Source organism: Anopheles coustani, chromosome 2, assembly GCF_943734705.1.
Source record: "Anopheles coustani chromosome 2, idAnoCousDA_361_x.2, whole genome shotgun sequence".
NCBI lineage: Eukaryota > Metazoa > Arthropoda > Insecta > Diptera > Culicidae > Anopheles > Anopheles coustani.
This window is the reverse complement of record NC_071289.1, coordinates 26,153,085-26,171,877: the sequence shown is the minus strand read 5'-3', so window position 1 is coordinate 26,171,877 and position 18,793 is coordinate 26,153,085.

The window sequence follows — 18,793 nt, the reverse complement described above, 5'->3', positions numbered from 1 at the left end:
ATAATTCATTTGTGAGCCATGAATACCAAATACATAAAACCCTACGTTGATTTATTTGGAAAAGATTAGTTACAGCTAAGAATAAGTTTTTAAGCTGTAGTGTACAACCTTACATTTATACCGGTGCATTCTGCACTACAAAAAACCGTGGAATATATTACACTCGAGTTAAGATGTTTTGTGTTTTACCTCGGCAACATTCAAGGATCAATAATCCAATTCATTACAGTATTCGTTAAACAACATACTGATGTACTTAATTAATGTCTGTTTGATTGTAATTTCTCATTTCAACATTTGTTATAGCAAAACTATGGTATCATATTAATAACAAAAATTATTTTATTTAAAACATATTTTTCCTGATTTTACTGTCAAATTTTGATGTACAGCATATATATGTTTTACAATCTGTTTTAAACAATCCAATCAATAAAAAAATGCCAGTACCTTCAATTTCATTCGAGTATATACCCCACACTCCCCTACATGTAGCACATAAGAAAGTGTCGCTGCGGGGAGATGCCATTACTTTGCGTTTCGATTCGATTCTGCACCGGACTCTATTGGTCCAGCGGTGCCTTCGAACAGTTGGACGACAGCAAAAACCATTATTATGACACCCTCGTGCATCCGGCGTTGCATTCCGGAAACCGGATGCTAGCAAATGTTGTGAGATTGTGCTACCTTTTCGGTCCGAAACGTACTGAAGAATAGCGAATTGATAAAAGGGGATTTCGAACATTGTACCCGGTGCTCTGTTTACTTTACTTTCTCTCCGAAGGGGATTTCGGCGACAGTCTAGATTACAATGGTTGGTAGGATAACGTCGAGTGTCCAGCTTTTCCTCTGCTGTATGCAACTTCAGCTTGATTCGATTGCTTCCCTCAGTAATAAATGAATAAAATCATTTATAGCTGGTACTCCAGTGTCTGCTGCCTCTTTGAATGCTGCAAATATTTTATAGACTCTTCAATCGATTTCCATTGCATTACAAAATTGTGTCAATCCTCTTTACAAAAGGCTTACATTCGCACTCAAACCAGGTAAAATTGACCCACAATCACTTCCCAGCGTGAATATTTCAATCGAGAATTATTACAATTTTCAAATCACATAATTACAGCTTTCGTTTGTTTCGTTGAATTGTCGTTTCGTTGAATTGGAAGGCTGTTCTATAATTAATATCCATAGTGGACAAGGCGGAAGTTAATTGCGAAGCATTTGGAAAACACAACCATCCCACGAATGCGTGGTCAATTAAATTGCATTTAATTTTTTTAAATTCTTCCATCTTGATGCCACATTCCAACCCTTCCACGAGCGACTGTCCAGACCTAGCCTTTCAAACATTTTGCTCGGCCGAGGCAAATCCTTTTCCGTGCGGATGCGAACGTCTGCATAGTTTAAATGCTCAATCCTCCACGGACGGCGGTAGTAATGTGTCATAAATTTATTTGCAACACCTCTGGCGGTGCCAGTGACCAACCCCCGTTTGCTTCCACATTCATCAGACCAGGCAAAGGATTTCCCTGACTTCCACGTCGACGCCATCATCCAGAAAAGCTGCATAATCTGCTGTTCTCTCTCTCTCTCTCTCTGTCTCTCTCGTTCGTATTTTCCACTGAACCATTTGCATAAAGACACGTCCGAACGGCCAGAAAGCTTCTAATGGGGGTATTAAAATAATTCATTTAAATGTAGATTTTCGTAATAGCCTGATGCGAGTTGAAAAGATATAGCGTGACGATAACGGAGGTGGAGATCATTTAATTTTTCATGATGAAAAAATGCGCTGCCATTTCCCGAACTTTTTAGCTCGTTGGTGAGGAACATTTTTACGAAACCAGATGCTCAAGTGCACCGAAAAGAAACTGAAAATTTGCGCTTTGTTATTTCTGTAAGTATGACGAAAACATCACCGATCAAGCTATTTTAACTTTAAAAAGTAATAAAATCCCTATCTAAAAAGTATTTGAATAAGATCTTTTTCAACGGGAAGTAATTGTCACAAGAACTCATATACGATACGTCAGTTTTGGCCAAACGTTAAATTATACCGGGCTCCATGAAGTGTTTTGTGACCAGAAAAACATCTTTATGAAATTAAACTCTAGATATGATAATAAAATAGTCCCTTGATACAATCCGAAAGATCTAAACCTGTTCATTAATCAACCAGAATAATCATATTATGCTTCAAACTGCTAGAAAGATAGCAAATACATAATGACTGAAGGGAGGTAACCACTCATCATTTTAAATGTACGTCATTTATCTGAAACTCTTGTAGAAATAAGCACTAAACGTGAAATTTGTATATTTTAAGCCCAGTGAAAAAAATTCCAGTGGAATATTTTTAAGCTTGCCCCTTTTTACATGTGCATCATTAAATCGTGTCGTGCGGAAAAGCCTTAGGGTGGCAAGAAAATAGAAGAAGCATTTGGATCGGAATCCAACTGTAACATTCCTGTGCAGCGACAGATGAAAATGAAAACGAGAAGTGAATAAAAAAAAAACCTTCCAACTGTCCAGTTATTCAGTGGTGATTATTACTGGAAGCTGCACGTCTCAGCATCACGCCATGGAGCCGGAAAAAAGGGGGAGCTTCAAAGTAGGTTCCTTGGTTTTTCTTCTTCTGCTCACCACGCACCACACTGGCCACAGTGGCAGAGTAGATAATTTAATTTATTACTCGGAATGCAGCTCGTCCATTACTTCTGCCTGCTCGGACAGGGAAGGACCAAAACCCCGGTGAAAGGACCCGGAAAGGACGACCAGTAGAACAACCGTCTTTCCCAACTAACCGACGCTTTCGCTTTCGTACTGCATCCGCTCGGCTCGACATGCTCATTCCATACGCTACCAGTTGAGTTCTCGTCCGGTTCGTCCGACGGGCACTGAAATGTCTCTCGGTTCTGCACGCTGGCCCCCCAACGAGCCGCTTATCAACGAGCGCAACGATGTCAGCAGCAACACTTGCACTTGCAGCGAACTGTGATGGGTTCGTTTTTTTTACCGGCAGCTCTATTTTATCTACAGTACCATTGCCTTACTTTCCAACGCTAGAGGACTCAGCATCGGTGGAATGTTCGGGGGGGGGGGGGGGGGGAAACTTGTCCCTGGCAGCGCTGTGTCGTAGTGTTTGCGACTGTTGACGACGAACAGTATTTCTATTTGGGCTTAAGCGAAAGATTCCACTTTTTAAAAATTCGCCCTTCTACTCAAAGCAACAACAGCGGATAGAAACGAACAGCTTAAAATTTCCCTCCTTCCCGAGCTGCTCTCACCTTGTCCAGTGTGCCTCTGACACAACGTGGTGATCGTGAACTTTAAAATTGACCATTTTGCTCCCCCCTCAAACTAGCTACGTTCACAACTCCCGGCGTCCAATAAATCCCACCGAACGCACCATCATCCTTCCCTCGGGAACGCTAGAGAGAAACTGTTTGCAAGAGGGTGGTAATTAATAGTGCACTCCCTCCTGCTTCCCGCACACCCCATTTACCCTTCCACCCCGAAGGACACGATCGCTAATTTTTGCTTTCAGGAAAAGTTTCACCCCGGCTGCGACACTTTCGAGTGCACAATTTGCTACCCCCTCCGGGAAAACAAATCGGTGTCGGTCGTGATTTTCCCAAAAACGACGCCCAAAAGACGTACTGTCCCGTGCGCGTGGACGTGTTGAGCGTTGGTCGTCATCGTCCGGGCTTTTCGGGGACCGTCAGCAAAACCCGTCGGACCATTAAACTTTGTTGGTAATTATTTTACACATAGACTATTTAAAGTAGCCGTGCAGCTTTTTGAGGATTTTTTTTCGTATCCGTCTATTCCCTTACTTTTCCATTGCCAACTTTGAACGGCAACGTGCTAGTACAGGGTCAGCGATTATGGGTTGCAAACATGAACGATGCAACATTCCGCTAGTCGTAATTGTCGAGCATGCCGATATACGTCATCGAAAGTGAGATACTTGGGAAAGGTTGTCGGTATGAAAAGCTATGTTTTGTATGAAGCGAGAGCGTACGTTCCGGTTTATTCGATACCATTTAAAAAGTAGTACTTTTACGTCTGTGAAACCATGTTTTTATAACACCACTTTGTTTTATTAGGATAGTTGATTAAACTATCCATAATAAAATAGTTTTTCCTTTAAAATAGTTTGTTTAAGTAACCCATCGACTGTTTTACTACATGTATCAGCCCCAAAACTAACACTGTAACTTATTTCAATTTCTTTTATTACTCCTAGACACACAATTACACATTTGAAGCACCCGCTACTGTTACACACATAAGAAGTTTCATCTTTATTCAATAACAGTTATGTTAAGCTATTCTTTTGACAAGCTTACTTCATTTACACTGTGGTTTCGATTTTTTTGACAATTTTTCATATTTGTATAAACACTTTTATGTTTCGTAAGAGCTGAACAGAAAGTAAGTTTAATATTCTCTTAAAAGGGTAATCCATATAAACGAATGATCGTTATGAATTTATGGAAATACAGCATTAGCTACCAAAACCCTTTTTAATACTTATTTACGTGTTAAAAAGTGGGGGTGATGCCAGGTTTTGAACTAATAGTAATTTGAAGTTTGAAGGTTTTGAACCAACAGTAAATTGAAAAACAAACTTAAGTTTTAAGTCTGCTTTCTTGCTTTCGAGTTATGTGAAACAGTTGATTAAATTTATAAAATAATTTTACAATATTTTCCTTGTACTCTTTCAATTACTCTAAAATCAAACGTGTGGTTACAAAGTATACAAACTTAAAAGTCAGAATATTGTATTTCCAAACTCATGATCAAGATAAATGCTCTCACCACACATTCCCAACGTAGCTAAAAGGTTTGGCCTTATTTTACGAAAACATTACGCGCACTCCATCTCACATTTCACGCCATATAAAGTTGGCCCCGTGCGTCACGATTCCTCGCTGTGCGCTCGTGCTTTAGGGTAAAATGGCTCATGCTTCGGCAAAAACAAGCCCGCGCCCGGGGAGCAGACGCGCCGAACGGCAGAAGACAAAACAAACTGCGCCGTAAAATACCATCTATCAATAATCTTCACTGCAAATTGAATGCTTTACGTCGCCGGCTCGTTTATGTTACTCAACCAAACTATTGGAGGATGTCAACTGTACCGGGAGAGAGTGAGGGGGAAACGGGCGAGCGCACGCGGTCAAAAAGCTCTTCCACAAGCCACCAGGCGCCTCCATCGAGCGTCGCTTGGGGGGGGCCAGCATTTCATCCGACGAAAGGGAGGATTGATTTTTTGCTTTCTTTAGCGACTCTTAGGAAACAAAAATCGTTGCCACTGAAGCGACACCAGCGTGTCTGTCGTTTCTTGCCGAAACGGCGGGGTCTTCTGCAGCAGCCGCCCAGCGAAGACCCTCCAAAGTGTTGGTAAAAGAGTGTGAAAGCAACCAGTGCCCGAATGTTTAACGATACAAGCAAAAAGCGATACCGAAAGCATACTTTTTTGGTTATTTTGCAGCTATTCTTCTAGTCACCCCCAGAACGGCGAGCTCGCCTCAGCTGAGAAGGATGCTATCCTTTGAGCGTCCGCACCGCAAACGTTTCCGAAAAAAAACCCCTCTCACACGGCCAGCAAAACACAAATACAGTCCAGCAAACAGGGCCCGACATTCGGTTGCAAATGTGAATATATGTTAGCAATTTGCGTCGAAATATATCATCAAGTGTTGGCACACGCTATAAATCATTCGGCGAACCAAATTTTCCAACCAACCTCACTATAACGCCATCGGGATCGGGAGGTTTTTTTTCTATCCACCCTCTCTCCCCTCCCACTTGCCACCCCACTCGAAGCATTAGCGAATGTGCATAGCATTTGGTTCAAGTGTCGGTTTTTGTTTGGTTTTCATTTCAGCTCGCCTGCAAATGCAAACCAGCTTACGAAGCTTACCCTTCGGCCCGTTTGTAGTTGACAACAAACTTTCGATAGAAATTGAAAAAAATATAACGTGACACTCTTCTCAACGTAGCGAGGAAATAAAAACAAATTCGAAATAAAAATCAATGTGTTTAAAAGGGAAATGAGGGAAGAATTCGTTTTTCTTCCATCGGCGTGAAAGTATTTTATATAAAACCAGAATAAAAAAAACTGCAATAAAAAAGTTATATTTAGCATCTATCAAAAATATGTAATCATTGTTACTATTTAAAACATACCGATTGAAAAGGTCCTTTTACACTTTGATTCCGATCCTGTCTCGCAACTACTATAGTTTTGAACTAATATAGTTGCTATGGAAATTGCAATAATGTAATCTTAAGTTCTTGTTTTATAAACACATTTTGTTAAAAAATGACTGCCAAAGTGTTGATCATGTTCACTTTTAATAATGCAATTGCATTCTGTCAACCTTCAGTCCGGTTGTCACTGCGTAATGGTTGTAACACATAAAAATAAGGCCTTCCAACACATAGAACTGGTAGTGACTTTTCTTCTACCCCTTGTTTCCCCCGGTGACATGGCTCGGGTTGGCAGAAAAATAAAGTGCCCACCCGCAAGTGCTTCACTCTGGCCGGCCCAAAATTAGCACTCAACTTTTGTCAGAACACCATAAATTATCGTACAATTTTTGGTTCTGTGCTCACATCACGCACCCGACCCACACACACCGTAATACCCGGGTGACGTCAAGGGTGTCAGTGGGCGTTCTTTTTTTTCCACCCACCGTTTGTGTGAGCCATTACGGCTGCCAAAATTGTTGGAAAAGCTCGCTCTTTGTTCGTGCTTGTGTTTTGCATTGTTTTCAGCCCATCCAGTTTTTGTGCAGTGAGCTTAACAATTGGGCATGTTTTCATGCAGCGAGAACAGGACCGCACTTTGTTGTGTTTTTTTTTCTGGACCTCTTTCTCTTTTTTTGTTTCCCCGATTCTTTTATTTTCGTCAAGCTGGCAGTTGGTGGTAAAATTTTACACAACGTGTTGAGCAAATAATTCAACCCATTTGACACACATAATTAGACAAACCGAACGAGCGTGTCACTGTGGCGAATGGTTTAAAATAAAACAAAAACTTACGCACACAGCAATGGCTAATGGAACGTGGCGCTTTTCGTATGGTCGAGCGTTTTGGTTTCCCGTCCCCCTTGTTCTTTTTTTTTGTTGCTGTTTGTGGTAAAGAGCCATAATATGTTTCACACCATTTGACACGAATGGAAAATGATGGAGAAAACGCGAGAGGGGGGTCGCATGTCACCCGAAGGTTCATATGAATGTCACGCCAATTAGTTTTCGCCATGCGAATTGCACACGAATAACCTCATAACACACAACCAGCCAGCCAGTATGGTTAATGGTCGATCATCATTCCGCTGATGAGACGATTCGCGTTGATCGATTGCTTTTGCCGTCATGTTTTATGCCGGACCGGGACGAGCAGTAATTAATCACTCGACGAGCACTGGAGTGATCGAAAGCAATTTATTTGATAGCGCGCGCTGATCCACTGTTTAAACACTGGCACGCGAGTGGCGAAGGCTCATCAATTTGCCCCAGGCGGTGATGTTACATTCCACTGAGATCCACTCTCACGAAGTGAAATTAAAACATTTCAAGAGTTGGGTATTTCAGGTGGGTCAAAATGTTTGGACTACAATAAAAATATAAAAAACTTTATCTAGAAGTGTTTTTAGCTGTTACTAACTCAACATTTTGTAAAGTGTGAGAAAAGAGCATATAAACAAAACAGAAACTAAAATCATAGTTCGTTTAAGGCAACTAGAGTGTTTATATTCATACATGAGTGTTTATATTCATTCATTCATTCGTTCATGTATGAAAATTTGTTTGATTAGTGAATAAATCATTTTCGGAAATATGTGTACAACTTTTCTGCGGTTTTCAAGATTCCATTCAAATGTACCCGGAAGATAAAATGCACGCAGTTCAGATCACAATTCAGAATTTCCAAAATGATAAAAAATAAAGCTTTAAAACAGATAGAAATCTAAACATATTCTCTAATATTAACAAACATACCGGATTTGAAGGGTATGATGTTAAAGTTACAATAAAAAGTAAAATAAACTAATAAGCTGATATAAAGGGTACTGGTAATTGGGTAAAGGGTGGGTAATTTGTATTTAAAACTTATTTTGTATGATGAATACGATATGGGCTGTTTTCAATATGAAGGAGCCATCTCATACATTCCATTTGAAGTTTATATGGTTCGTTATAATAAATAAGTAAAGTTTTATGAATATCGTAATGTTTTACCGTTGGTTCTTTCGACATTTTTTTTTAAATACCCAATTTTGTAGAAAATCCGAAAGACAGTTCTCTGGTAAAATCCGAGTTAATTTTTTCCCTCCTATTATCCTAGCATAATAGAGAAATATTATTTAAAAGATCATAAAATCGTACTGTCTCGATTTTCATGTGAATTTTCTGCATTGAAAGGGTAAAAAGAAAGAGTTCTGCATTGTAAGTGGAATAAATATATCGGGGCGTTACGAGTTTCACAGGTCATATTAGAACAACACATTTGAACCGTGGGACCACAACAGTTAGCAACTAGTGCTGCAACTAGTGCCGGTTGATAATAATCCCTTGAACCAGAGCATGTCAAATGCACAACGTTCATTATCAAATCACAACGCCGATTTCTCTATTCTCGGCCACAACAATAGCCGAAAAACGGATCTATGGTGCGGTGCACGGTAGGGCCGTGTCGTGCGGTTTCAGATTTTGTCCGATAAACCGACCACTTTTCGCAACGTGTCACACGCACATTACGCTGGACAGCTTTCCCGGGGGTTGGATAAATTGACCCATGAGTCCGTTACTGGTTTCCTCTTTGCTCCGGGTCAAAGCAAGTGTTTTAGTTGTTTAGTTGGTTGCAATAATTATACCTAATCTAACCTAACAATCGGCGCCAGGCCGTGGAATGGGTGTAAATGTTTTGCGGTGCACTCAAACGCTCCCGCATACATACGCGGTTCGCCCTTGGCCGAATGTTTCCCTACCAATGAAAAAAGAAGAGGTGTAATCCACTCCGTAACAAGTATCTCCATTATCGCACCGGGGTTAACTGTTGCCGGTCGTACTTCGGTAAAATAAAACCGGTCCGAAAACAACGGTTCCGATTCCCGTGTGAGGGTGGCTCGACAGGTTCGATTAAAATCCCACGCACAGGCGACGGCGCGCGTAAATCAATCAATTAAACCATCAGCATGGTAAGTTCGCCCGGCGCCACCCATCAACCTTGATGATGGAAAACAGATCATTAACGGTGTGGATTTTCTCTAGCCATACCACCGTACTTTCCCGGAGCGTGGGCTTATTTTACGCGTCGCGTTATCGATCAACCTACTCCCCCGTCTCCACCGGTCTTCCCACCAGCCATTATCCATTTTCATCCCCCCGCGTAATCCTTTTCAATCCATGTTTGACCAATGACCGAACGCTCACGGCTGCTCATTATCGCATTATCACAAACGCAAACGCAAAACGCCGCCCACCAACCGCAGGGTGCATCATACCCGGAAGGTGTATGGGCTGGGTGGAAAAAGGAAAATGACCTTCCTTTGCCCCCCCACCTCACCAGCCCCTCGTGTTTGTGCAGGGGATTTATTCGCTCGGGCGCGATTAATGCACATGGCTTTTGAGTGGCGCGCCTTGCCGTAGGGTCATCACACATGCAGCTTCACAGCAGACCACCCGCGCAGTTCCCTGTCGCTCCGGTGACCCGACCCCACCCCACCTTTCCCGCTACCACAGGGAAACCCGTGATGTAATCGTTTATTTGTGCGCAGCTGTAAGTGTGTATCTAATTTGCACCATGTTCGAGCACTTGCAAACAACCAGCCGGCTCCGGTTGGGGCCAGATTCACCACCACCGACCGATTGCCATGATAAATAATCCTACCCAGTTCCATCACACCCTCCCTCACCCACATGGCTGCATGGCTGATGGGGATGCCGATGCACTCAGATCGACCATTGACTAACCGCCAGGATGCGGAAGGGATTTGGGTTGTGGAATGCGACTGGCAGCCCGTTAGCACGGGCGATCCCAGATGGAGTAAGCCTGTACGATAGAACACATACGAGGGCTTTTGGTGTGATAAAAAGAGAGGGAGAGAGTAGGACCGTGCATGAGCATGAGCTGGAATCAAATGAAAGGTAAAGCTAGGGGGAAACGGAAACGGCTTGTTCGGGATGTTGCCGCAGGGGAGCATTAGGCAAGTGGTGCGTAACACTTTGCCAAGGAATCGAGGGTTATGAATTACCTATGTAAATCACACTCGATAACAAAGGGCACAGGGTGGCGACAGGGAAAGAGCGGCGGAAGCTCGGTGTGATATCGTTTGGTCAATTGGTTTATCGGTAAGACAATCATTCGATCTAAATTGCTTCTTTCGAACCTGCTTCTTAGCGCGGAAGCGATAAGTAATATTCGGAAAACGATAAATTCTTACCCAGTTTTCGTTAAGGCTAGTCAGCTTTCCTCAAGCAATGAAATACTTAAACGTGAGGGACCAGGCGTCTCCATTACCGAGTCTCGGTCTAAATTGCTTCTTTTTAGCCTGCTTCTTAGCGTGGAAGCGATAAGTAATATTTGGACAACGATAAATTCTTACCGTGTTTTCCTTACTGTTAGTCAACTTTCCTCAAGTAATGAAGTACTTAATCGTAAGCCAGGCGACTCCATTGAAATTGATTTTTTGGCCAAATTCGTGAACGAATTGTATTGGTAATTTGCATAAAAAGATACGTTGGTTTAAGGAAATATTTTTGTATATCCTGGCTTCGTTCGTTAATTGTAATTGTATTTCAGCGATTTTAATGTTCTTTTTTATATTGTAGTATATTTCATTGATGTTCATCATGTGATCATTCATCAAATGAAAACACTTAACAAAAACGTAAAACAAGGGTTCTGTTTAGATTACGATTTTCCGGTTGTTAAATATTTCTTAGCTTCAATGTTAAAGCTCGCGTTACACAAAGTATATAATAGAACAAAGCGGGAAAACTTTTTCCGAAAAATAAAAGTTTTAATGCCGGCGTAACAAAATCTTCAAAGTCCTGTCTATTTGATCCTCACTAAATGAAACATCTTAAGTTTAGCTGTTTTCGATATTTCTTCCATGCTAAACGGTATATTTCTACACCGTAATAGTGATGAGTGACAGTTAACCCATGGAATATTAAAATTCAACTAGCAAACTGTTTTAAAGTAAAAATGTAATAACATTACATCCATCATAGATATAGAGATATATAGAGATTATCTTTCTGTAACATATCAAATATAACATACATAATTGTGGTATCCAAATGATCATTTGTTTTTTTTTAAATTATTAAACTTACGATTCAAAATTGCAGAAATTTATCAGTTTACACCTAAAGAGACGAAAATAGTCCCAATTTAAACCATTCCTAAATTTGTCAAGAAGAAGCCTTTTCCTTCATTGCACAACATCCAATAGAACTTGTTCGGTAATAAAAGATTGTTTGATGTATGATGTTCCTCCATCCGTGCAGCTGCGAGCACCGGAAAACACAGAACACGGCACAACAGAACAACAGAACGTACAATGTAATCATTACTGTCCTTCGTTTGGCCCTGGTATGGTCCCGAAAAGAAGCTAGCTCTGTCCTGATGCCGGTATACTTTTAAGGTTTTCTTCACTCATACCCCGACCCACGGGGACACGCTCTCGGGCAACCCGTTGTCCATCCCGATGCTTCGCTGCGGTGTAATCAATTTATCCATTGAACTGTAACTATCGGTCCATGAACAAGCGTCCCGTATGTTGCGCACTTCAATTTGCGGAAACAAGAACAGGGTGCACGTAAAGATTGGGTATAATATGGCCAATTTCCGACCGCAGCCACCGTTCGATGTTCCGGTCGTCGAAGTTTTCATCACATTTCCGTTTACTTCGAGCCGTTGAAGCTCGATGACTTGTTTTTCCTCGGGCCTTCTGCCCTTTCGACCATAAACTGTCATCGTTCGTTTAAATTTCTAGTACGTTTGGAACGATACACATTTCCGAAACGATGAAATTGAAGAACAATCGACCGATCGGAAGGAAAAAAAATTCCCTCAGTACGATGAGAACAGTTTTGGAAGCCTTTTTCCTAGTCTTCATGTAATTTCTGTTACATTCAAGGCCCACACGATTTGGTGACACTTTTATTTACCTTTTTACTTCATGTTATCAACCTCCATGAACCTTCAAAGCCAATGCGAAATTGAAAGAATGTGGGCAGCCTATCGAATGATTAAATAACAAAAACAAGATTATTGGTGAAAACTATGATACCACGAAGGATTGAAACGGTCTTGACATTCAACTTGATTTTAGGTCGTATCATCATGAAATTTATTTTTCCCAGTTCGAATCATTTTTTTCGATAAAAAAGGAATTACATAATGGGTGACATGTTGTTTTACTATTTTTCTACTTGCTTTATCATTGTGCTACGCTAAACGAACATCAATATAATAAAAAGGCTAAAGAAACAGATGCAACCATGTGATCCAACGAAAAGCTTTTGTCCGGGGTGAAACAGAAAACCAGCCGTATGGAAGAAAACGTATATACGTGGCCTAAGGCCCACGTGTTCGTTCGTCAATCGGGACAAAAAGAGACCCTCACTTGTGGTCTTTTCATCCGTTGCGTTTTCTCACCAGCTATGGCGTACATTTCAATCTTGGTCGTATGATTGATTTGGCTGCTGAGCCCAACATTAACGACACCGAGCACGTACACTTTCCGGTGAGGTCGGTTTGATCTATCGAGGCCAACAGCATAAGCCAAGCGATGACGAGTAAAAAAAATTAATAAATGAAAACATCCTCTGGTCGCCCGAATTCGTGTCACACATCGCCACACCAAGAAACGGGAAATGTCGCGGAGAACCGTCGCTAATTTGATGACGTTTTGATTTTTTCGTTGTGCATGATTTGTGGGGTTACAAAAAAAACGGGCTTCTTTTTTTCATGTTATACAGAAAATTCATTATCATAATGGCTACTTCAAGGCTGAAAGGAGGTGGATGATGGAAATTGATTCGAAGCGATAAAAATATAGTCAAAAAAAAATTAAGAATTCCGCATTCAATGGAGGAGGATAGTATGAAAGTCAACAAACAAATCGGAATCTTTAGTAAATTTAGTAAAAATACAACTTAAAAATGAGCCAATTTTTACTCTTACTAAAACAAATCCTTACTTTGTTCACAAAAGTATCTTGATTGCTTCTATATAAAAATCTTGTTTTCTTGTTAAAATAAAAATTAATTGGAATATTTACCATTATTTACTTATTAACATCTATTCCAAATTAGTGAGATGTTTAAGTAATAGATAAACTTTGTAAAACACACCGATAAAAAACTAAGATCGATAACTAAAACTAAGAAAATGGTTATGGATTCTAAGAGTCGTAAATATTTGTTAGTCATTAGTAAGTTAGAAAATTGTAAATTCTTTACATCGACAACTTTCCCGTTCTAGTATTATTTTGTATAAGGTTTTGAAAGAATCTTGTTTAATTGTACCAAAAAGCTAGGTCACGATTGTCTCTATATTTTCGATCTGAATTTAACACTAAGTACAAAAGTATTATAAAAGTATTTAGAGACTCATTGTTAAATTTACAGTATTTTGACATTCAATGCAAAATCCAATTTCTGAAAATATTTGCTCATTCCAATTAGTTACTCTTCAATTCTTTAATCTATGTAGAAATGCAGTTGATGTATTGCCTTTGTAGATTTTATAACGTAATTGATTTGCTTTTCATTTCCCTATGTGTACTTAAAGCATTCAAGAGTGTATCCAATGTACATAATGATCCAATAATCCATCAGAAATGGTACAAATCCTTCCGTTACAATCACCTTCCACCCACTTTGAAATACAATTTCCACATGTTTTCCTCCTAACATGTTTGCACGATAGAAAGAAGCATGTTTTCTTTTTTTTTGCCATCATTTAATGCTAAGCCACACCGCAACACCGACATTTGTAAAGCGTAATCATGCTCAATGGCAAGAATAAATTAAGTCACTAAACATCATCACCATCGTTCCAACGGCGTGGTTTTCCTCATCCTTGCTACACGATTGTACGCTTCGCAGGACACACGCAACATCTCCATTGTGGCCTGAACGTGAGATAAACAAGGCAATAGGAAGAAAGGCGATGGGAGGTGGCAAGGATGAAATAATTTGAGACATGGGTTTTACTTCCTCTTTTTTCTTGCGTCCCGCGATCTAATTCTCCTCGAAAAACCACTCGCGACCACGGAGTACGAGGCGTGCCTTCGTGCGCCACAATGGAGCGCCAGGCTAAGGCACACCGATCCTCCCCAATATGGCCCACGTCGTCTTGTCTGGCCCGTACGGTTTACCTTACCATCTTCGGCGCTTGTCGTCGGTCGCTTAATTCAAGTTTTCATCTAAACAACTTCACTACAAAAAGCTCCGGACGATTTACAGTTCATTAAAACGATGTTTTCCCGAAAATGGGATACTCGAGCCAGTGGATGCTGTCCGTCTCGGAGCAGAGTGGAGCACGAGCAGCTAACGATAAATGAATGAATAAGTAGCGTTAAAGAGATGTTTAGGAAGGATCCCTCGGAAGGGATCCAGCTACCAAACGGAGGAATGAGTTTCCACCTTCTTTGAAACAAAACTCCCCCGAAATGAGCAACTTCTGATCCACGTTTAGCTCCACACATACGCTGGTACGAGCCCGAATGGCACGTAATGTGTTGCGGTGGTCTACATTATCTATCCGCTTTAAAACGACGGCCCCGCCATCATCGTACACGCCATCCTTCTCGTGTGCCTCTTGCGTGTGAGCTGAAATGAATGAAAATCTGTGGCCAAACCCCTGTGGCGGGGATCGTCATGATGGTGTTAATGTTGCGGTTTGTCGTCTCCTGGAAAACACCATCTACAACCTCCCCACAGCCCCGTGGGGGAGAGGGGGGAGAGATTTACTCGTCCTTTTAGGAGGTTATCTTTCGATATTGCACCGACCTGCCAGTGGCATCCTTCGACGAAAATGGGTTGAGGTTGAGTGCTTCCGACACAGTCACACACACATAGAGTATCACCCGAGTCGCGTATGCTAATGACTTGGGCCACCCAACCACCACCACCATCACCCGACAACCAGAAGAAAATTGCTCCCCAGTGGTGATAGAAATGCAGAGCTAAACGGTGAGCAGAGGCGCTTCTGTGGCATGTTGGCCATTACTACAGCGTGTCGGAACGTTCATCGGGATGTGCCGGAAAAATGTGTCACTTTCAAAAAGAAGCCCCTCTCACGTGGCACACGGTTTGCCAACCGTGCAATGTTTGGAATGGACACATCGACACGCATCCGCATCCCGCCAAAGACATGTGGTCAATTTCTCCAACCCGCTGTAGCCTTTGGCGAAGACATTTGCCCATTGCCTACAAAAGGCGCAACTGATTATTTTAACCGCAACAGCAGCGATGTGGTCGATCGCCATTTGCCATTCGGTTCCATTTTCCAAGCGACGGGAAAAATGCCACTAGGTGCTGGTGGTGGTGGTGAATTTGCTGCCGCTGCGGTTTCTTCAACCCAACTCAAACGGTGCAAATGGAGCCCATCAAACCGGAGAAACTAAAGACCGCGCGGGTGCCTCGCGAAGGGTCGTGTAACGAACCGAGCGTGGTACGAGCGTCGTAACAATTTGTTTTAATACCACCAACCAGAGGACAAGGGGTGAGGTGACTCAAGGTGACAATGGTTGGAGGGGTACGATGTACGATATGTGCGATCAAATGAAACCGAGCGGATTATGTTATAACGGTAGAGGAAACTATTTTCCTTGCAATACTTATAGTACAACAAGAAAGTATCCATTAATTTTCTGAAACTTTTTTATGGCATTGGCCAAGGAGATTTCTAGCAACCATATAACTTATCAAATTGTAAAATTTTTCAAAGGAAGCTTCATGAAAAAACTCAATTTTTTAAGTGGGCACTTTATCTTGTCACTGTTTATTTAAATACATTTTTTCTCAACGTGAATTTGTTTTTTTTTCATTAATTTATAAATGAATCTTATGGAGGATATTTAAAACAAGATACAAATAGAGATCACAGTGTATTTACATTGATTTAAACAGAAATACTGAACAAAAATCAAAAATCTTTGAGGTGGACATACAGCTACAGCTTTACATTATTTTGTCTAATATGAAAAGGAAAAAACAAACAATTATGTTACAAATATTATGAACTCGAAATTCAAAAGTGGTTCAAAAGAAAATAGGGTAAAATTAATTGAACGATTCAACAGTACACTCAAGAACTCCGCGAGAATAACTAAATGGCATACGTGAAAAAGGTTATTAAGAGTAAAAACGGAATTTTAACTTACGAAAAACATAAAAATAAATAAGTCATAAATATAAAAAACATCAAATCAAAAATGAGCATTTTATGGCAGGTGTACTAAATATCCAACATAAACAAAAGAAGTTCAATCCTTCTGTTTCCATTTAAAAACACAACCAGTAGAAAAATGCAACCATCTTCAACCGTAGCTTTGTGCAGCTCTGGTTCAACAGTGTTCCGAAACCGAGCTACCACCATCCATTCCAAACGCCATTTCCTTCCCCCACAGCCAAAACGACAGACCGGAAGGTGTTTTTCAAGCCCGCTCGGGCGTCAACGGAAGTGATCGGCCACGTCCAGGAGAAGAAGGAACGTTTTCACTTACTGCCTTTGCCGGTACACCTTTCGCGAACTTTTCGGCAGCACAGCACGAACCCTTTGGGCTCCTACTTCTGGCCACCCCCCCCCCCCCCCCCCCCCCCCCCCCCCCGTTCTGGAGCGCAGAAACGCCAGCAACCTTCAAGCAGGCGCTACTCCCGGAGGAACTTTTATTATTATGAGCTAAGCGGTAGAAATAAGAGGAAAATTACCTGCGGAAAATGAGTTCTGATTGAATTGCTGCTCCCTAGCATTCCTTTGCTCGCGGATACGGCACGACCTTCAGTGCCGTATTTTATGGTGTGGCTTTTCCTGATTTTTTTTTTTTTTTTTGAGCCAGCCATCGTAGGATCAACGGAGAAATACGTTTTGGGTAGCGTACGCCATTGGAAACGGCGAGACGGGATGTCATAATGGGAAGGATGATTGAAAATTATTTCCACTTGTTTGCACCCACGCGACAGACGCCACGACATAATTGCGACAAGATGAGTACATTATGCTGCCATTGTCTGCGCCGGCAAGGTTCGGAAGCATACGCCGGGCCGTCGAGCCGTCGTGGATAAACAAGGATTTGCTGGATTTCGTTGGTTCGTTAATGGTTACTCGTGGTTTTATAAAATCTTAGCGGTTCTTTGGATAAACGAAATAAATGAATGGAATGTTCTAAAGTGAAAGGGCATTAAAGCACAAACATGCCTAATTAACCTTGCAATACTCTGAAGGAATCCAAGTAAGCTTTTTTTCAATTTTTAAACGTAAATCAATTCAGTAATTAAAATGAAAAATAAATTAACGAGGTAGAGTTGCACCAAAACCACATAAAAAGCGTTGAACTTATAAAAAAAAACCCTATAATAAAATCGAATATTCATTTACAATAAGGTACCCTCTATAAAACATTTACAAATTTTAAATAAGCTCATTGGGGGAAATTATTCCATCATTATTTCACCAGAAACAGTTTCATGCTCAAAAATATATCAACATGAAATAAAACGATTAAAAAATGCATCAAGGTAGGCTTTTGTTCAACAAAGTATTAATATAATAATGTGATATTTTAAGCGGTTCTCCAGCGAAATTTGATTTTCAATGGTAATTCTCAATATTCCACCGATTTACCACTTGTTTTTTTTTTTTTAAATTGTAATGTTCAAATGAACGTTAATAGGACCATACACAATAAAACGTTCTACTGCAGTTGAAATTTCCCTGCCCCATTACGCAGTGCCCTCGGCATTAAAGTAACTGTGCACGTCCAGAGCAAAATGGATAAATCAATTTGCGCAAAAAAGCGCAGCTCACCAAAGCACCGGAAACCATCCCGCCAGAAGGGGGCATGGTCCGGGGGAGCCGAAGGGGTCAGATTTTTCCACCGAAGTCCCGCACCGTTTGCGAGGGGATTGTAACCGCCACCGTTAGTTACATCTGCCCACGATTTGATTTGTTGGAAGGTGGAGGTGGACAAAAACGAAACAGATACCGCCCACCATATTCGTCTTGTCGATTTTCTATTTGTCCTTTTTATAGAAAAAAAAGTGATAAAAAAACATATAAAAAGGAACGGTCGCTTTGATGGAAAATGCACGTAGAAATGAGCAAACCAAAAAAAGCACTGCAAAGTAAAATCAATAGGAAGCTATAAATTAAATTAAACAGACAGACAGACAGACAGCCGAACCGGAATGAAAAAAAAAAACGAAAGGTAGCGTTCGCAGAGCGCATACAGGAGTTCTGCCCCCTCATCCCCCCAGTTCCAACCCACCCATCATTTCCATCACCATTTCTATTGGTTTTCGCGAAAGGAAGCCATATTTCATTTACACTTTCCTTTTAAATACCACCTCTTGCAAATGTTGAATGTTTATTTCTGTGCGCCATTTTTATTATTTCGTTCCCATTCAAAGAGAAAGCAGGTATCGTTACGTGTCGTTATCAACAGGACGGGTTCATTATAAATTCGCGGTACAAGCAACATTAACGTTGCATGAAATTGTTCATCGACAATTGGTTTTCACATTACAACAATAAACT